The sequence below is a fragment of the Diceros bicornis genome, chromosome 2 (genome assembly GCF_020826845.1).
Source record: "Diceros bicornis minor isolate mBicDic1 chromosome 2, mDicBic1.mat.cur, whole genome shotgun sequence".
NCBI lineage: Eukaryota > Metazoa > Chordata > Mammalia > Perissodactyla > Rhinocerotidae > Diceros > Diceros bicornis.
In genome coordinates this window covers 15,532,693-15,554,463 of record NC_080741.1, presented here as the reverse complement: position 1 = coordinate 15,554,463, position 21,771 = coordinate 15,532,693, and the positions used below count along the sequence as shown (strand labels likewise).

The 21,771-nt window shown below is 41.7% G+C and overlaps 1 long non-coding RNA gene across 1 annotated transcript in view; it reads right to left on the bottom strand.

Annotated features, from left to right (window-relative positions):
• Positions 1-21,771, bottom strand: part of LOC131412659 (uncharacterized) — a 120,060-nt gene that overhangs the window by 15,051 nt on the left and 83,238 nt on the right. The window contains exon 3 of the long non-coding RNA XR_009221822.1: positions 3,564-3,669. This is a non-coding gene — a long non-coding RNA (uncharacterized LOC131412659). The remainder of the gene's footprint in view (positions 1-3,563; positions 3,670-21,771) is intronic.

Here is a 21,771-nt window from a genome sequence, read left to right as displayed (position 1 = left end):
CAGGTAGGTAAATATTTTGAGATCTTCAATGTCTAAAAGTATTTTTAGCCTAACTTCATATTTGATTTATAGTTTGAAAAGGTAAATAATATACAAGTTGTAAATAATTTTCCTTAAGAATTTTGTGGCATTTTTTTCCTTTGTGTTCTGTTCCTATAAGGGTTCAGATATTTCTGAATCATTCTTACTCCTATGGAGTAATGCTTCAGGTTCCAATAGAAAATCTAGAGTATTTATTAGGGTCCCTCATCTTTGGTAAACTATAATTGTTGTCTCTTGTGACTTCACAAAACTGCTAAAAAAGCTCTGCTCAGATTCTCAGCTACTTACCTCTGTTTATCTTTCCACTCTGTCAGCTACCATTTTCAAATTAGCAAATGTCACAAAGAAAAAAAGCAGTGCCAAAAATAACGCTTACTTCCCTGGACTTTCCTTCAATTTGAGATTTTGGCCACACAAATCTTCACTGTTTCACTGCCTTTCTAGCTTCATGATGCCTTTATACAATTAGCTAGATGATAGATGGATGGATGGATGGATAGATAGATGAATGGATAGATAGATGAATGGATGGATAAGACAGAGGGAGAGAGATTCTAGCATTTCTGTTTTTTCTCTGTGAGAGTGCTGGTTGAAAACTAGTTAGCTCATTTTGTCTCTCTTTTCAATGGTAAAAACCTCTCTCAGTCTCAAACTACTTCTTAAACACATTGATAAGCAATTTTGTTTTAACCTCATCTGCAGCTCCATTTCCAGATGTCCTTGTTCTTCCTCTTCCTGAGTTTTCTGTGCATCTGGGGCATCAAGGCAGTTTCTTCTCTGTTTTCCTCATTGACAATTTATAATTCAAATTTCTTGGCTTAGCTAAGTTATTACTACTTGTACATCTCCTTTCCAGCTAGTAACTTTTTTCTTTTTTTTTAAGGAAGACTGACGCTGCACTAACATCTGTTGCCAATCTTCCTCTTTTTCTTTTTTCTCCCCAAAGCCCCAGTGCCTAGTTGTGTGTCACAGTTGTAGAGTTGTAGCTCTGTGTGGGACGCTGCCTCAGCATGGTTTGATGAGCGGTGAGTAGGTCCGCACCCAGGATCCCAACCAGTGAACCCTGGGCCACTGAAGCGGAACACGTGAACTTAAAGGGCAAGGCCACCGGGCTGGCCCCCCAGCTGGTAACTTTTCATTGCTGCTTTCTGCTGTCTTTTCCTCTTTGACCTCATGGGTTGGATTTAGTGAGGTTTTAGAGAGAGTGTAATGGTCAATCCACCATCATGGCCCAGAAATTCTTAATTAATTTTAACTCTTTTATAAAAATATACATGTATTTAAAGCTATAAATCTCTCCCTAAATATTACTTTAGCTGCATCCCATAAGTTTCAAGATGTAGTATTTTTATTATTTATTAGTTCTAAATATTTTAAAATTTTATTATAATTTATTCATTTGTCCATTAGTTATTTTTCTTTCCTATATAAATTTCAAAGTATTTAAGGATTGATTATATCTTTTTACTGATTTCTTGTTTTATTACACTTTAGTCAGTGTATCTTCTTTATAATATTGATTATTCGAAATGTACTGATATTTACTTCGTAGCCTATGTATAGTCAATTTTTATAAATGTGTCATGTGTATGAAAAGATGATATATTTTCTAATTGTTGGATATGCAACTCTATATATCAAGTAAATCTGGTTTTTATTTGTATATTAAATCTTCAATATCTTTACTTTTTTTGTCTAGTTGATCTATAAATTACTGAGAGAGTTACAATGGTGGAGATTTTTAATTTCTCCTTTTGATTCTGTTAATTGGCTTTATATATTTAAGGCTATGTGAGTTGAATGCAGGTTCAGCACTGTTTTATCTTCATAGTGAATAATTCCTTTTATTATTTTTTATTGACCCTTTACCTTGTTGTTTTTTTTTTTTGCCAGAGACTATTTTGCTGACATTAATAAAATTATATCAGCTTTCACTTGTCCAGCATTTAACTTGGAATATCTACTTCCATTCCAATATTGTCAACATTTCTGTCACTATGTTTTAGGGTGTCTTTTGAAACTGCATTTATGGACTTAAGAAAAATTATCCAATCTGACACTTTCTCCTTTAACTAGTGTGTCTAATCTGTATAAGTTTATTGTTATTCCTTGAAATACCTGAATTTTTTTACAACCTTATTTTGTCCTTTATATTTACTTAATTTCCTTTGTTTCTTTTTTCTACTTTCCTATACTGAGAATTTTAAATTCCTTTTTCCTTCTGCTGTTTTGAAAGTTTTGCCTTCTATTCCTATTCTTTTACTATATACGTGAATTAACAAAGACAAAAACTATGCAACTTCTAGTTCTCTCTAAGCAATACAAATCTGCTAAAAATGCACTAATTTCAATTTTCCCCACCTTATTATTATTGTTTAGTATTTTAGTTCCATCTTTTTTTGGTAAAATCCCCAAATTAGTCTGTATAATTATTATTGTTTTATTTAGTCAATGCTGTTTATATTTTCCCCAATACTTACCATTTCCTTCTAACATCATTGCTTCTTGCATAATGCACATTTTTTCTAGGTTTAAGTTCCTTCTTCCTGATATATATTCTTCACTCATTCTTTCAGGGGGAGCCTGGGAGTGATAGATTCTCTCCATCTTTGTTTTTCTAAAATATTTCTTCAATTTGCCCTCACTACTGAATAATAATATATCTAGGTATAATATTATTTCTTTGATATTACTATTTTCCTCTATTCAAGTTCTCATTATTGCAGAATGCTCATGACAGTCTGATGGTTATACCTCTTTTGTCTTCTTTCTTAGGTTGCTCTTACAGTTTTCTCTTTAGGTATAGTGTTCCATAATTTCACTCCATTTATCTAGGTGTGAATTTCTTTGTATTTATCCTGATTGGGATCCTTAGTATTTCTTCAATCAGAGGATGTATGTTTTTCCTAATTCTGGGAAAATTTCATCCTTGATCTTCCCATTTTGTTAAAATATTGCCTCTTCCGATTTCATTGTACTATTGTTCTTAGACAGTGATGAATCTACCTGTTGTATCCTATAACTATCTTCACCTCTTTCACCTTTCCCATCTCTTTTTGTCTCTTAGTACCGAATTCTGGATAATTTCCTCAGATCTGCCTTCTAGTTCTAATTTTCTCTTTGGCTATGTCTACTTCATGTTCTACATTCTGTGGAGTTTCTAAAAATTATATTCGGTCCTCTTTCAAATTTATCTGACATTTCTCATAGCAACTTGCTATTTTTTTAGAATGAGTCATTATTTTATATCCTTAATCATTTAAAACATACTTATTTTACATTATTTTTCAGATTATTTGATTATCTCAGATTCTTGGTGATCTAATCATATTTTGTGTTGTTTCTGCTTATTCTTATTCATGGTAGATTGTTTCCTCATGTTCTTAATTGTGTTAAATTGTAAGCTCATTTATTATGGGGTTATAATCAGTTAGCTATTGTGACAGTAATGCTTCATAATAAACCATTTTAGAATTCAGCTCAAAGCAGACTTAATAATTGTTATTGTTAAGCATACTCACAGATCTGCGGGTCATCTAGGGTTTCGTTGATCTGGGCTGGGCTCTTGCTAGGTTTGGCTCCAAGCTGCAGGTTGGGTGCAGATGTGCTTCAGGCTCTAGCTGTAGGCTGGGCTCAATATAGAACAGACTTGATATAATATTACAGACTTGATATAAATAAAATAAATATATCTGTTTATTTTGAAGTTCAAACTAAAGTGGTAGCAGATACCCAAGTGATGGTCTCCTCATGGTGGTAGCAGCAGTGCAACATGGCAAACCAAGGTGGCCAAGCACGTTTCATGCCTTTGCTTGATTTCTGTCCATTAATAACCCATGGGCCAAAGCACACTACACGGCCAAGCCCAAGACCAACGAGGTAGAGAAACATATTCCACCGCTAATGGGAGGAAGTGCAAAGTCACAAAGGGGATTGTAATAGGCAGAGGTAAAGAACTGAAAACAATAATGCAGTTTACAGCATGAGGCCCTCTTTTGTCTGTGAGAAATGTGGCCTGTGTTACGGGAACTTTCCTCCAGAGTAGTTTTACATATGCTTTTTTCAAGAATCTTAGAGGACCAATTTCTATGTCAATTTCTAGGCTGAGTTCCAAGAAAATGCTGACAGTATAAATTCAAATCGCACATGAGGTTAAGCCCATGCTTTGGAATTTTCATGTCCCTGACTCCCCGCATGAGCCCAAGCAGAGAGAAAAAATCTTTATCGTCTTCCTGTGCCAGTGGGTGGATTATTTTCCTGATTTCCTTCAGAGTCAGCCCTTCCTGGATCCTGAGTTTATGACGGGTTCTTAGGTCTAACTCTCTACCTGATACAGCACCACAGTTTCATCTCATGTTCCCTTATTGGGTCAAACTCAAGTTTCAAGGTTCATAAGATCAATACCTCCCTCCCTCAACACAAGACAAACTCAACATGAAGTGAATGAAATGAATATTTTATCCACCATTTCTTGATGTTTGTCATGGAAATATTTTCATTGAATTCAAAATGCCACTGATTATAAGGTGAACTGTTATTTTTTATACCACCATAGGGATGGAATGATAATAATAACACTGCCCATTAAACTATAACACAAAGTTATCATACTGCTTAGAATTTTCTTAATATTTAGAATTATTTAGATATAGAATTTTATCATCTATCACTCATGTGCATACATAAAAAGGAAAATAAAAGTAAAATAAAATCAGTCAAGTAGTCTTAAAACTGCTTTACATTCAGAGTCTGATGCTTCTAAATCACCTTTTGACTCAGAATTACTGATACTTGTGTTTTTCCCTATGCCATTATTTTCTTTTATTAAGAGAGTTGGTGGTGCAACAGTTTTTAACATGTACTTCATCACCTCTTTTTGTATTCCAAGTTGCTGCTCTCCACTGTGCAAATTTTGATGCTGATATCTTCTTGACCTTACCATAATACGTTAAAGGAAGGTTTTCAGATGACAAGGACTCATTTTCCTTCCTCAAATTATTTGCTGACTAAAATGTTAAGGGGCTACAGTTATCCAGTCCTATCCTCAGGAATATCCACCAAGTTTGTACATGCACGGGCAATGAGAACACCATCATTTTCAGATGTCAATTTGAGAATGTGGAAAATATGCCACTTAGAATTAATAAAATATGGTAATATGTACTTTTGCTATAACTGGAAGTCAGTACCACTTTCTAATAAAAACAAAATAAGCCAATAAGGGCTGCTCAAGGAAACATGCACATGTGTACACAAACCACAAATGTGAAATTATACCCCTACAAGAAGAACAGCTGACATTTGTTTGGTACTTATTCTTTCCAGGCACCATGCTAAGCATTTTATGTGTTACCTCACTTAATCCTCACACAATCCTACTTAATACACAACCCTATTCAAATCCTCATTTAATCCTCACACAATCAAAAATTTTTTTAAATTTTTTGTTTATTGCAGTAACATTGGTTTATAACATTGTATAAATTTCAGGTGTACATCATTATACTTCTATTTCTGCATTGATTACATCATGTTCACCACCCAAATACTAATTACAACCCATCACCACACACATGTGCTCAATTATCCCTTTCGCCCTCCTCCCTTCCCCCTTCCCCTCTGGTAACCACCAATCCAATCTCTATGTGTTTGTTTATTGTTGTTATTATCTACTACTTAATGAAGGAAATCATACGGTATTTGACCTTCTCCCTCTGACTTATTTCACTTTGCATAATACCCTCAATGTCCATCCATGTTGTCATGAATGGCTGGATTTCATCGTTTCTTATGGCTGAGTAGTATTCCATTGTGTATATATACCACATCTTCTTTATCCATTCGTCCCTTGATGGGCACTTAGGTTGCTTCCAAGTCTTGGCTATTGTGAATAACACTGCAATGAATACAGGGGTGCGACCTGAACAGACATTTCTCCAAAGAAAATTTGAAACCACTACCACTTGCATGTGTAATGAAAAGGTAGCATCCATACATTTCTAATTGGTCTAAGCTTTATGACCTCTCACCCAGCTGAGAAGGAGTCTGAATGGGTGGTTGGAGACAGATTCATCTTGCCAGTTATCAGTATCTCAGTCTCATAGCTAGTAAAGGGACTTGCACTTTGGAGGGACTCAATAAATATCAATGGTTGAATGAAGCTGTCAAAATATAATATAGTCCAAGTAGCTATAAACTGTTGAGTGTGTAGTATATACAACGCACAGGCTAGGTGACTTACATAAACATCTTCTCTCTTAATCCTCATATCAGATAGCTTGCAAGGCAGGCATTTTAAGAAAAAGAAACTGAGCCTCAAAAAGGTTAAGTGACATGGCCAAGTTTACACAACCAGTAAATGAGAGAACTATATTTGAATCACAGTCACGGACAGTTTGTTCACTGTCTTTGAACAGCCTCAAACAGGCTGTGGAACTGTAAGGGAGATGTCCTGCTCTGGAGGTGCGTTTAAGACTATCTGCACCTGCATTTTCCAGGTTAGAATATAAGTCACTGAGTCTGAGTTCTCAGGTACCTCTAGGAGTGTTCTAGAGATAAATGAGGGTGCTCTTGCTGAATCATCACGAGTGTGTTCATGCACCTCTTGGGTATTCAAATGGTTTGGCAGAATTTCCATTTCTCTTCTTAAACCTGTGACTCAATCTGCCTACTATAACCTAACCTGTAATTGAATTAGCTCTTAATAAAATGACATACATTTTGAATCTGTCTTCAATATAGCTTCAGAAATTATCCCTTGCCAATTTTTCTGGGTCAAACAACACTTTTTGCCAGGTGATTAGTGAGAAATTCTGATGTCATTTATTTTACTCTGTGTGTACTTCCCAGAAAAGGGAGAATTGGGATACAAATTACCGTGCTGTAGAAACATATATTAGCACAGGTTTATAAGGTTGTAATAACAAGTCTCGAAGGCCCAGTGCAGATCATTCCACCTCCAAGAAACCTCAGCTTCCCTTACTTCTCCTTCCTTCCATTTCCCGTAGACTTTGCTTGTAGTTCACTACTTATCATAGTCTGTTTTCCATTAAAATCATTTACGTGCTCCCTTCCCACCTAAATCGTGAGTTCCTTGTGTGTAGAGACCCCCTTCTTACTCTTCCTGGGGTCCCTCTTAGCGTCCAGCATCATTCTTTTTTTTTTTTTGTGAGGAGATCAGCCCTGTGCTAACATCTACCAATCCTCCTCTTTTTTTTGCTGAGGAAGACTGGCCATGGGCTAACATCCATGCCCATCTTCCTCCACTTTATATGGGATGCCGCCACAGCATGGCTTGACAAGCGGTGCGTCGGTGCGCATCTGGGATCCCAAGCGGCGAACCCCGGGCCGCCGCAGCAGAGCGCTCGCACTTAACCACTTGTGTCACCAGGCTGGCACCCCCGGCATCATTCTTTTACCAAATATTTGTTGAAGTGATCCAAATATGTTCAATATTGAACACTGGCTCTTCCTATTCCAATTTCAATTTCTCTATCACGACCTGATTATTACAGTTAGCTTTTTGAAATAATAGCTTGAGAACATTCTATTCTTTCCATTTCTATTTTTTTGTTAACAATACACACACAATTAAAACAAATCTCAGAGCTTGGCATCTTTCTAAATACACCAATAGTTGCTTTGCTTTTTTTAGTTGCACTGAGCTCAATCAACCTGACTCCACAAAGCCCAGGGGTGATAGGTGAGCAGAGTTTGGTAAAGTTGTGGAGATTATTGGCTTATAAATGCTCCAAATCTCCCATCATGAGCTTTCTCTTGCTCACTGTGATTTCTGGAAATTCCTTGCCTTATCAGCCTTTGGCACAGTGTGCCATGTAGTAGGCATTCAATTAATACTTAATGAATTGAGTTGAATTACTCTTAGTTCTTGGACTCATTTACCAGAATCCAAACTAGCGTGTCTTAGAAAGCTCTACAATAAAGAGTTAATCACTCAGCAGATAGCCTGCAAGAGCTCCTAATTTGTGACCAAGCTCATGTCAAATGTAGAGTCTGAGAAGTCTTCTTTATAACCACAAACTAAAGATATTGCCATTGTTCTATTCTGCTAGAATTTAAATCTATATTTTCCACAAATTGTGAAATTCCTTCTACATCCAAGTGATGTTCAAACATTTTAAAAATTAAAGAAAAATAATAATTAGGCAACTGAAAAGATTCTTGATATTTATTTGGCTTCCAAATAATTACTGAAATTGATTTTTTAAAAAAACCTCAACTGATATATTTGGGAATGATCATGGCCAAGTGGCTTGGGTAGATTTGGCTGTGATTTACTAAAGTATTCTCGCAAGCAGTCTAGATGCCCCCATTGAGAAATGAAGCCACAATGTACACCTGAAGAATGCAGTCACTTCTGATTCCATTCTTTTTACTAATACATTCTCTGTGAGGCTCCTACCTGGCTGTTGATTTCACACACTTGAAGGGTTGTTATGGGCAATATAAGACTTGTCTGTATAAACCAAGAGCTAAAACTAGAACCCAATTGGTTCAGAGACACAGTTTTTGGTGTAATATTTTACAAGATATTTAATTATTAAGAATTATGTAATTACAAAAAAATTAATTATGCTCATAGACTTTTTTCTAATGTAAATGTAGGAATTTTTGTAGGAATATGGAAAATAGGGGGGAAAAAAGTCACTCATAATCCCATCAACCAGAAAAAAAATCACTGCTCTTTTTGACTATCATACATGTACTGTTTTAAAAAAGAATTTTTCTCTCATCAGAACAATCCTGAAATGGATTGAGCTGTATGGAAAGTTGGGGTACCCCATCTTTGGAGGTGTGCAAACAGCAGCTGACTTCTCTGTCAAGGTTTTGGGTGGAGAGTTGAACACATAAGCCCTTCTAAACTTATGGGCTTTGGAGCCCCAGGGGTGCACGCAGTGATTGTGAGGGGTCTTCAGATCCATATATATATATTTTTTTTTTTTTCGTTCACCACTTTTATTACTTTCAGATGGATGGTCTCTCCTTTTACAAACTTTTTTAAAATTTTTTTTCAGCTTTATTAAGGTATAATTGACAAATAAAATTGTAAGATATTTAGTGTACATCGTGATGATTTGATATACGTATATATTGTGAAAAGATTCCTCCCATCTAGTTAATTAACACATCCATCACTTCACATATTTATGTCTCTTTTTTGGTGAGATCCATACGTATTTTTTATTTGCTCTTTCAGTGAATGTTACAAGTGTTACTAACATTAAAAATGGTCCTCATGTTGTAAAATTTAGAAAGTAGGAAACGACAATCTTCAAGGGTCCTTCCTCTCCGCAGGCTTAGGAGAGAGCGGGTTTCTTTCTTCCTTGCTGGTACTCATCAGCATAAGAGCTCTCGCATTTTGAGCCCTCAAATGAACCAGCGCTTCCTATGCTTTAATCCACACAACAGCCCGTTGACTAGGCACTACTGTATTTTGATTTTATACATGAGGAACCGAGATCTTAGGAGATGAGGTAACTTACTTGCCCCATTCCGCAAAGGGGAAACAAAAAAACTGTTCCTCCCACGACTGCGCAGACTCCACCTCTGGCTCAGAAAGACAAGTCCGCGATGGAGGAGCGGCGCTGGGGTAGCGCACGGGAACGCCCAGATCCGTTTGTTCGGGGGTCCTGCGAGTCCGCAGGGGCAGGGCCAGCCCCACACCCTGCCCGCCCGGGCTCGTCCAGTCCCGCAGGGCGCCCGGGGACCCGGGCCAGCGCCTGGGCTTTCCTGGAGCGGGGCAGGAGACCCATTCCCAGCCCTCTCTCGCCCAGCTCTCCCATCCATCTTCCCAGAAACATCCTGTTATGAGCGAGACCTCAGGCGGTCTCCAGTCCTTCCCAAGGAGGGGCGTATTCTCGGGCCACTCAAAGCCGCAGAGCTTTCCAGCCCGGCGCCCACGTGCCTGGCAGTTCTGAGCCGCGAGTCGGCCGCATCACGGCAGAGAGCAGACAGACCTGGGAATGGCTATCGGCCGAGAGCTGCAGGCGAACAGCTAATCCAGTCCTGGAAGGGGGCACTGGTAGTTAAGCCCTTTAATGGCCTCGGTCCTATGATAATTAGTCCTGGCCCGGAGCTAGCGAACAGCGAGCCCTTCTAACCTGAAACGGAGCCTCATCTACTGCTCGGCGCTAATCCCTTGCACAATGAAAGCCGAACTAATTCACTGGGTAAACACCCTCTCCTGTTACTTACAGGCTGTCTCATTTCAGCCCCAAACCAAATAGAAAGGTGGCCAGTGACTGGAGAGAAAAGCAAATATTTAAGAACTCATTTTGCCTGAACACCGCCCCCCCCCCCCCCCCCCCCCGTGGGATGCTTGCCTATCGCGCACGGGATCGCTTTATGCTGCTGCTTTTATGACAGGCGGCTACTTTGCAATGGAAACAGCTACTCGGGAGGGATTTCCCTAGCATTGTCTTTTTTCGCATCTCTGGCTAGTTGAACCGAATCACAGCCTGTAAGCGCGGGACCGGACACATAGTAGGTGCTTAATAAAGAACGGTTTCTGTCTTTATCTCAGAACGTGGATCGTTAGTCTAGATCCGTGGTCCTCAAACTCCAGCCTGCATCAGAATCACCTGGAAGGTTATTAAAGTTCAAATTGCTGGGCTCTACATCCAGTTTCTGATTCAGTAGATAAGGCCAGATAATTTACATTTCTAACAAGTTCCCCAGAGAACCATTGGTCTAGAAATGCGGTCCATAAATTTTTGTGTAAAGGGCCAGATACTAAATATTTTAGGCTTTGTGGGTTATAAGATTTGTCCCAACTATTCAGCTCTGCTATTGTAGTGCAAAAGCGGCTACAAACAATATTTAAGTGAATGAGCATGGCACTGAGATGTGAATATCGTGTAATTTTCACATCTTGTGAAATATTCTAGTTTAGATTTTTTTTTAAAACATTTAAAAATGTAAACCCATTCTTAGCTTGCAGGCCATAAAAAACAGGTGGCAGGCCAGATTTGGCTGTTGGATCATTGTTTGCTGACCCCTGTCTTAGAATGATTATGGTTAGATAATTAGTGATTGTGCAGAGACAAGGGTTCAGAGCCAGAAAACAGAAGAGATGGTGCTATGGATTCAATTGTGACCCTCCTCCCCTAAATTCACATGTTGAAGCCCTAAATGTGACTGTATTTGGAGATAGGGCTTTTAGGAGGTAATGAAGGTTGCATGACGTCATAAGGGTAGAGACCTACTCCGATAGGATTGGTAGCTTTACATGAAGAGGAAGAGGCCGAGGAAAGGCCGTGTGAACAGACAGAAAGTAGCCATCTGCAAGCTAGCCAGAGAGTCCTCACCAGAACCTGACAATGATGGCACCCCGATCTCAGACTTCCAGAAAATCAATCTGTTATTTAGGCCACCCCGTCTATGGTGCTTGGTTATGGCAATCCAAGCTGATTAATATAGATGGAAATAATTTCATTTTAGAAAAGTTCTTCTATGCTTATAAACCTGATTTCTCATTTACTTATAAACCTGCTTCAAAAACATTCAAGTGCCATCTTCTGTATGCCAGGGGCTGTTCTAGGCATTGGGCACATAGAGTAGAAGAAAAACCAACTCTGCTGCTACTCTCCTGAATTCTGTGGTCGGGACAGTGGGCGCTGGTTGTGCACAGAGCTCAGAGGCTGTGATACTCCCATTTACAGGCCAGGCAGCAGTTTTCCTGAGGACACAGAGGTGCCTGAACTAATCCACTAACTACGTTTATGAAACACACACCATGTACACAGCCCTATTCTAAACCCAGTGGAGAGAGATTAATAAAAACAGAGAAGACTCGTTCCTGGGTATGAATGTTAGTAATGGCATTTTCTCTGCACCTTGCCTTTAAGAAACAGGAGCAGCAACATCTTAAACTTTCAGTAGAGGGTGACATTATAGGCAAGAAGATTCTTTGTTCGGGAAGCCAAGATGAAAAGCAGATCTCACTTTCTAGAACAGGACATAAGAACTGTTCTCCTTTGAAAAGTGAGAAGATTCAAAATATCTATCTTTTTGTGCTTGAGACAAGCAGGGACTTCTTCAACGCTGACCGTGTTTATTCTGTTGTAATCTGGAAAATCAGAAGAGCAGCATTGGAACATTAGTCAGATTTTCATCTTTCATGAATTTAGCAAAAGGGAAAGAAGTGTGTTGGTAATCACCATCAGCACACAAGAGTCATTATCTTTCAAAAGCAAGCCATTTGCACAAAAAGAATAAATTCTTTCTAAAGATGTTTTCTATGGTGGCTTTTATAGATCTTTGGGATTAAATTGCAATTGTTAAGCTTCTTCTGGACCTACTCTTGATCTGATTTTGGGTTCCTTGAGAGTAGGGATAAGATGCATCATTTCCTAGATACAGATGTGGTCTCCAGTGGATAGTCATGCAGCAATCAATATTTACCAGGCTCCACTGGTGCCAGAGCCTTATCTACATCCTAGATGTGGATTGCCCAGAGACAAATGAGGCAGACCTCTGCCCTCCAGTGGTTTACAGTCTAATACTTGAGACAGGCAGGCAGACAAAAATGGGTGGGTGTCATTGGTACACATCAACCTGGAACTGATACATATTCATTGCAGAATACAGAGAATCATGGAACCAACGTAGGTTTTTAAGGTAGGCTGAACTTGAATCCTGCCCTTGCTACTTCCTACTTTGTGAGCTGGTGTAAATTATTTAACCTCTCTGAGCCTCAGTTCTCTCACCTGTCAGAAGGAAGAGCACTGTCGAAAGTCACAGGTAGTTATAAAGATTAAATGATAAACTCTCACCAGTGTGTCTAGCACACTGCCTGGAACTTGCTGGAAGCCCACCAAGTGTTTGTTCTGTCTCTTTCAAATGAGTGTCAATGTTGTTTGTATACATTGCTTTTTTGCCTGAGCTCTTTGTCATTGCCCTCAAGTGTTCAGAAATGTAAGTTTATTGTGGACTACAATGTGAGGAATTGGGGTGTCTCTTGTAGCGCTCCCAAGAACTTAGCATTATACTTAATCTTTGCTTGACTTTTCAGAAACCTATGCTTCAGGATGTGGGCCTACATGAGTCCAGCAGAGATGGAAGGTGTGCTGCTCCAAGCTGCAGAGGGGCTACATCAGGAAGTGGCAGGTCTTTTTTGTCAGGAGAGGGTGGATCCCAGAGTCCAGGATTCCAGATCTACAGTGGCCTCTACCACTCAGCCCTCTGGCCCCAGAGTATGGGCGACCCTGGGTCCATGGGACAGGACTGGAGGGTGAAGGAGGGGAGGAATCCCAGCAGGAGTGAGTTCAAGACTGCAATGCTACAATGACAGTAGGGGCTCTGGTGCAAGAAGGCCAGGCAGGGACTACAGGTGCCATCATGGGGGTGTGTCAGGGCCATTAGCAGTAGGGACCAAGACAGAGAAGAGTAGACAGGCTGAAGGCCTCCAGTTGCTTCCAGCCAGCCCACAGCATGCCACCCGCGACTCCCTCTGAGAGCCGTTGCCCTGTTAGTTTTCCCCCACCCCCGATGCTAGGCCATCCACTGCCGCCTGCATCCATGCCAGGCCTCCCGACCGCAATTTCCACTTTACCTCGTCTGCCTTGGTTCCAAGACTCCCTTCACTTCGCAATTTGACTTATCTTAATTTTAGTTTCTGATTTGGGTCATCTGCTTTGAAACTCTACTCTGCTTAAACTTCCATCTAAGTCTGTGAGGCTGGGGTCTTGAGCCCTGGGGGCCTGGGCCGGGCTGGCCTGGGGTATCTGGCCCTAGCCATTGGCATGGAGCCAATGGGAATCTGGGTGACTGTGACTGGGGTGAAACTGAAACTGAAAACAAAGCACATAATCTACCCATGGGAAGGGGCTAAGCTAGAGAGAGGGGCAGGCAGGAGGTATTTTTGGCATGTCCTCACCCGTGGAAGCGGAGGAGCTGTGACAGGCACTGAACTTGGACCCACTCATAGCCCCATGATCTGTGACTAGTCATCGTGCCAGGCTGGATTCAAACAGGACAGAATCACTATTCCACTTCAGGCCCCTCAACTAAACTGCAGGAACCTGCATTCTTGGAACTGACTGGTTCTGGGGTTGTGATGCTTTTCTCAGCTGTAGCTGGGCCCCAGACTGAGCTGACGCTATGGATGGAATCAACCGTCTCCAGGATTCCACCCTCTTAACCTCCAAGAGCAGGTGTTCTCAGGGCTCACATTACTGGGCAGCAAATGCCGTGACTCTCCTTGTTCACTGGGATCATGGGGCTCCGTTCTCAGGGCCCATTGTTTGAAACTGTGCATATTTGAATGCTTGAATATATTGAACATTTGTCAAAGAAGTGGCACATCAGGATACAAGGAGCTGTCCTTGTGTTCATGTGTTTCTACCTTTATGTCACAACTCTCAACTGTGTGGGGGCCACTTTCATCAGAAGGCAATTGAAGGAGGTGGTGGAGGCTTTCCCAAATTGCTGATTTTCTGCATCATCAGCTATGAATTAGATTGTATCATTCTTGAGTCAGAGGAGCAGGAATATTTGTTGGGGTCTATACTGCTGAATCCTTATTGGACGCTTTCAGGGTAGAAAGAGAACACTGCGGTCATACCAGGTAGATCTTAGTAGTAATCAGGGAAATCTGAAGATTGTGGTCACCCATGGCCGCAGGACTGTCACTCAAGCCTTTGGAATCTGTACATCTCATGATCTGACAGCTCAGCTGAGCAGGCTAGTTAAGATGACACTTCTAAATCTTGGCCACGTTGGTGAGCTTTTTCATGTGTCCCCAGATTCCACTGGAGCTCAAGGGAGGCAGGGTTAGTGTTAAAGGGAGGGCATCGGGGTTGCTGAACATACTCTCTCTGCACCTCCCCATAGTTTGGTCCCTAACTTTCACTGATTCCAAATTTTAGATGCATGACTCATAACCTCCCAGAGTCTCAGTTTCCGCCCTGTGAGGGAGATGGAGCTGATGAGACTGACTTGTGTTTTAGGATTGTGCTGAGAATCAAGTAAGATAATGGATGCAAAGGAGTCTTGTGAAGTACTACACACATGCAAGGTATTATATTTAAGTAAGTTCTTAATAACTAATTTTACAGGAAGATAACAATGTTATTTGATACTTAAGTTTTCTTAGCTTTTTCCAGATTTCTGTGTTAGACAAGTTAATCCTCAATTCTATGTTATCTGCTTTGTCAGCCAAAAGAGAGAATCTTGGTCTCCTCAGGAAATCTAGTGAACAATGTAACAGATATAAAGGCACAATTTGGATATTTCAAGTTCAAAGACTTGTCTCGAGTATTAAGTTCTTATAGAGAGCTTAAATCAGGTGTAATCATACAAAATCTCAGATGTGGTAGAGACTTTTTTTTTCAGTTTATAATATAGGGATGATGGGCTTGGGGAAAAAATAACTTCTATTATTATTGATAGAAATGCAGAGTTATATGATTGTATATAATGCTAGTCTTCTGAGCATCTTTCACACACACATTTATATCTGGCGATTTATCAGTTTTGAGTCCATTAAGTGGTTCTCACCTAATATTCTTCTGAGTAGGTATCAAGCCAGATGCCCATCACATCAGAACAGACCCTCTTCCTAGGATCCCAAAGCCAATAGCCCTTTCCAGATGAGGATGCTCCAGAACAGTCCAAACCAAGAGCTGGAAGATCTGTGGGCAGCCTTTGGCAGTGACTTGAAAACACTCACTCATCACCTCAGGAAGAGATGCAAGACCCAGAGCACCATCAGCCCAGTGCTGAAGCTTCTGAGGGCCCACCCATACCAGCCCAGGAGAGTGAAAAGAACCGTGGACTCGGAGGCCACAGCCTACACTTGAGTGCTGGCCTGCCACTTTATAGCTAGGTGACCTTAGGCAGATCTCTCAACTCCTCTGGGAGTCCAGGCAACTCCTCTGTAAAGTGGTAATAAAAACTGTCCTGCTTTCTTCACAAGGGCTATTGTGAGGACGGTACATGAGAAAGAGCTTTTAAAATGATAGTATACAGGGCCTGGCCCCGTGGCTCAGCGGTTAAGTACGTGCGCTCCGCTTTGGCGGCCCAGGGTTCGCAGGTTCGGATCCCGGGCGCACACCGACGCACCGCTTGTTAAGCCATGCTGTGGCAGCGTCCCATATAAAGTAGAGGAGGATGGGCATGGCTGTTAGCCCAGGGCCAATCTTCCTCAGCAAAAAAGAGAAGGACTGGCATCGGATGTTAGCTCAGGGCTAGTCCTCCTCACAAATAAAATAAAATAAAATTATAATATACAAAGGGATTGTAGATACCAATTCCATCTCACCAGAGACCCTGCCTTGCCCTCTCTGGCACCAGTGCCTATGATACTGTTATAATTATACTATTATTCTCACATTGTTATGATGATCTCTAAACACTGGAATGTATCTGTCCCTAAATCTATTTCCTCCTCTAAAAATGAGGAAATGATTTCACTTCCACTATTTTACGAGGCAATTAGGATGGTTACAATGAGATATCAGCTGTGAAGTTTGTCAACTGTTTGACCATCTATACCTTAGAATTCAGAGGCAAGGGCCCTTAATTAACAGGACCTTACAGGCGCTTGGTGGTACTAGGATATGCACAGCTGGCTGTAAGTGGATGCAGCCAAGAACGGCCCAGATCAGCAGCTACTGTCCTGTCTCAGGAGATCATCAAACCCCCAACCATCAAAGCCAGACTCTCTGTCAGAAGTGAGTCACCAGGCTGGGATGGGCTAGGTTCTGGAGACCTCTTAGACATATCACCATGGGGCATACAGGCAGGAAAGGGTCCCTGTAAGTAATATAAAAGCCTTTGACCAGACTGTGGCATTAGGGGAGATGAAAGGCAGGCAGCAGTGACTACTCAGGCCAGGAAACACCTTGGGGAGTTCCATGTGGGACCACTGGGAAGGTGTGGTATTTAGAGTCTGGAGACAGGCAGTAAGAAGGAACATAGACATTCATGTTCTGATGCCACAGAGACCTCACCTCAGGGACTGGGTGTTACTGGATTCAGGCAAGGGGTAGGCACCGGGAAGAAAGCTCAGAAACAGACCCAGGCACCATGAAACAAGATTAGGGCCCTCGGGTACAAGACGAGGGTTCAGAAACAGAAAACAAGGTTAGATAGAGCTACAGTCCTGGAACCCGGATTCCAGGCTAGAGCGTAAAGCAGCAAGTCCCACAAGGCTGTGAAATCTAGGGGCCTGCTGGAGTCTGATAGGTGCAGAGCAAAGGCAGGCCTGAACCTTAGCTAGAACTAGTTGAAAGGGAGCTGGGAAGATGATTTGGCCAAGGCTAGGCTTTCAAGAATCACTTGTTTCTGGAGAAATGGTCACATAGCATGAGCCTGGGCTGGTGTAGCAGGGGCAGGCTCTACAGTGGCCAGATGGTCTGTGCCAGGACAACAATGTGGAGTGAGGCTGGACAGGTTCAGTTCAGTGAGACTTGTCACAGAGAGGGCAAGGCAGGTCCCCGCTGGGCCTGACTCGCTGCCAGAAGGACTCACTGGGGTCTGAGGTTTTTGTTTCCGTCATGGAGCTCTGGCCTTGCCCATGGGGACTTTCCTTCAGGGATCTTAGGCCTGGGGTAACCGAAGATGCTCTGAATCACCTGGAAGAGATGATCTTCCTCATCCAGCCAGGAGCCTTTAGTTTCCAGATCTCAGGGTCCTAGGCTTGTTCCTCAGGGCCGGGATCTCTGTCTTATGGCCAATGGTTCAGTGTTCCTAATATCCACTCTCCCCATCTAACTTAACAGCAAACTGATTTGTTGGGGCTGATGGTGCGCCCAGCTTAAAAATAAAACAAAACACATTTCCAAGTTCCTTAATGGATAGGAGTGGCCATGTGATGTTCTAGTGAATGAGGTATAAGTTGAAGTTGACTGGGGGAGATTCCCCGAGCACTGGAAGTTGTTGGGTACTACGCTTCTAGGCAAGTGCCTTACAAGTGGGGCTGACTCACAGGCCATGTGCCCTTTTACAAGCCCCTCTTTACCCCTTAACCTTTTCCTTCCTGCTTCTTGCTTCCTGCCTATAACTCTGATGTGACTGCCAGAGCTACAGTAATAATTTTGCAAACATGAGGCAACCCTGAGGATAGAAACCATGCTCTAAAGATTGCAGAGCATCAGCAACAACGGTCCTAGATGCCAACCTCTAGACTTCACATGAGAGACTAAATCCTTATCCTATTTAAGTCACTGTAGTTGGGCATCTGTACTTTGCAGCTGAACCTAATCCTGATTAGTGTACATATCTTCCAGCTGGAGCTGGAAGGTTGGTAGGTGTGGGAGGTTGGATGGAGGGAGGAAGAGTCCCCTTCACTTTAGGAGATCTGCTGCATTTAGTCTCCATGGATGGATGACATGATTTGCAGTGAGGACTTCCTTGACTCAGCTGTCCTCTCCAGCTGGGGGACTGGGAGGAGGTGGGCATTTGGGAGAAAGAGTATCTGGAGCACCAGACAACCAGCACAGAACAAGCAGAAGCAGACACTGCCCTGGCAGCTCCATCCAGAACTCACCATCTTCCTGCTGCCCATCTCCTGGTTTGCCCAGAGACGTCTGCTGACCCAGGGACCACCAACCTGAGCTCCCATCGCTCATGGAACCGAATGAACTTTCCCACTCTGAAGAAATTCTGACAAAGTCTTTTCCTCCAAGACTACAAAGTCTGTGTTGCGTAGTCAGTCTCTTGATATTATTTATGTATTGGGGAGAAAAACTGGCTGATTTGTTTAAATGAAGAACTCCTGGTCTGGAGAGTGTGAGCCTCTGAGGGCCTGATACTTTCTGACCATGTCACTAGAGCTGAGTCTTCTCAACTCTGGGAAATTTAGCTCCCTGGCCCTCAATCTAGCCCTGCTAGTTCTCTCGTAGGAAAGTTGTGGGGTTGAGGGATGAGAGGGGGAAACAGAGTAGATTCTAAAAGTTAAAAGCCTTCCTCAACACTTCTGCAGGCGCTAGATGACATGATTGCAGACAGATACATATTCAAAGACCACACTTATCCTCCCCTTTACTCCTGAATTAACATAATTAATGATGAATAACATATATTTGCTATAAATTATGTTTTTCTCTGCAGGCTATTATGTATTACCTTTAAGCAGCACAGCAAACCCCTTCCGGTCCTCCCAAGTCTTCACATTTTCTTCCTCCCCTTCCCCACCTTGATCTCCCAAGCCCCCATGTCTGCCGAAGGCCCATTACAGAAATCATTTCCCACCCTGCCCCCAACAGCACTACACATCTGGTAATAAATAATATGATCATTGCCTAACAGGCACTCAGAAGAGCCCTGTGATAAATAAAGAGACTTCTCATCTCTCCACAGGCTCTGCAGCGAGGGCTGGTGAGGAGAGTTCGCTATTAAAGAACTCACATAGCCACAGGCAAATTCTCTCACCGCATCTCCTTGTGGAGACCTTTTCTTAAAAGCTGAGATTGCTCTGATGGTTCAAGGTGCTATTGAGCTCTAACCGGGGACAATTACAAGACTCCAGTCACGGCATCTGAGGCGATGCTTGTGTCTGATAAGGTTGCTGGAGAATAATGCGGAGGAGAGAGGCCCGATAATGGGTTGCTGAAAGGATGGGAGGAGGCATCTTTCGCCCAGAGCCTGAAGACAGAAGCAGCTGCTGTTGCGGGAAGGCCTCCCTATACCCACCCCCAAATTCTTTTCCATTTTTATTGCATTAAAAAAACATTCTCTAAACATGCACTTCAGAAATGATTTTTTTCCTAGCTCCAAGCTAGTAATACTCTCCTCATCAACTGATTTTATATCATGAGAGGTTTTGAGAATAATTCTGCTTTTCTCCTTCAGTTTTTTTTTTCTGTTTTGTATTGAGAAAACCAGAGAGGGAACAATTCTATTTTGTCCCTTCCTGGTTTTGGTTGTGTGGTTGTTCTGTATAATTTTCTATGCTACCTTATTCTTTGGCTTTAAAAATCTTTTACAAAAACAAAAAACCCACAGCCATTCTTTTATGGTACATTCGTGCAGTGCTTAATGACATTTTGAGAAATGTGTCCTTAGGTGATTTTGTCGTCGTGTGAACATCATAGAGTGTACTGAAGGGGAACAAAATTTGCCGCACCGAATTGTGTCTCTTTAACCTGAGGATTATTTTAGGCTGATTATTTTTAAGAAACAAAAGACTTAGAAAGTTTTTCTTGTTATCTCCCCCTTAACTGCCTGAAAGAATTCAGATTAAAAAACCTGTCTCAGGAAGAGAGCTATCAACTTAGCATAACATGAACTAGGTGGTGGACAAGGAGGAACCTAGAAAAGCCTGTTTCTTGGACTCCCTTCTGTGTTCTTCTGTTTCTGTGTGGCCAAAGAAACACTTGTTTTCCAAACATTTGCTCCTTTTCACCTACCTGTGAATTGCCTTCCTTCCCTTTGAAGTCTCTGACTCTCCCCACCCCCAACATCTTCTTTTGTATTTAGCTGAGGATGGTATTTAAGGTGAGCGTTTCAGCCATTTTGATGAGTTACTCAGTTTTCCTGGGATTCTCCCATGTATACATGTTATTAAACTTTCGTTTGTGTTTCTCCTGTTAATCTGTCTCGTCAATTTAATTCTTAGACCAACTGGAAGAACTTAGAAGGGTGGAAGAAAATTTCTTCCTCCCCTACAGTACTTTCACAAACCTAGATGGTATAGCCTACTACACACCCAGGCTATACGGTACTAATCTCATGGGACCATCGCCATATGTGCAGTTCATTGTTGACTGAAACGTTGTTATGCGGCTGATGATTGTATTTTCTTTTTCTCTTTTCATTTTCCTGCCTGTGGTCTGTTGTCTTTGGGATCTCTCTCTTTCTCTCTGTCTTTCAGCTAGGATTTAATAAAAGCAAATTTCCCAGGGTTAACCAAATTTAGAAATTCAGGCCATTTCAGCAAACACAATTTAAAAGTAGAAGATGTGAATTCAGTCCAAAGAAGAGTTAGCTTAAAGCAACCTAGTGGCAATAGGGAGCAGGAATATGGGAGGGATTTTATTAGTTTGCCTTTCTCAATGTGTCCAGAAGGCGAGATTTCCCACCTGCTCGAGGCAGAACCAGGAGAATAGGTGCAGTGGAATGTTTTGGGGGCTGTGACAACACAGTTATAATTCACTCATTTTTTTCTCTCTCACTTTTGGACTCCAGGAGAGGTAGTGTAGATGAGGCCTAAGAGCTCTGACTGTGAATCAGAGACCTGTCTAATTCCTTCCAAGTGTGCATGTGTGTGTGTCGGAGGGGGGGGGCGGTGCAGCATCAGTCACCCCAGGCTGTTTTTCAGTCATGCACTTCTCTCACCCACTATGTGAAGCCATTTCTGTGGGTGAATCAAGTTAACAAGAATACTTGCCAGACACAGAAGATGCACAAGAACTGGTTGCTGGCCTTAAAGAATATAAGGTTGGGCCAGAATTAACACAGGTGGATTAATAATGGATTAATAACACAAAAAGAGTTTTAATAGTCAGGTCCTGGGCCATGTGGTACAGATACCAGGTACTGTGGAACACACAGTACAGGAAAATTGTGAGAACTTGGGTAGTCAGGGCCATCACTGAGGACAAAGTGGGATTTATCTGGGCCTTGAAGGGTGAGAAGATCTCTTCTTGCCCATGGGCTTCTAGAGAGAAGCTATGTATCTCCAGTCTTCCCTCTGGGACTGTTTCCTTGATTAGGTCATGCCTGGAGCCTGCTGCATAGAACATGCATGTTTTTGTGATCCTACTT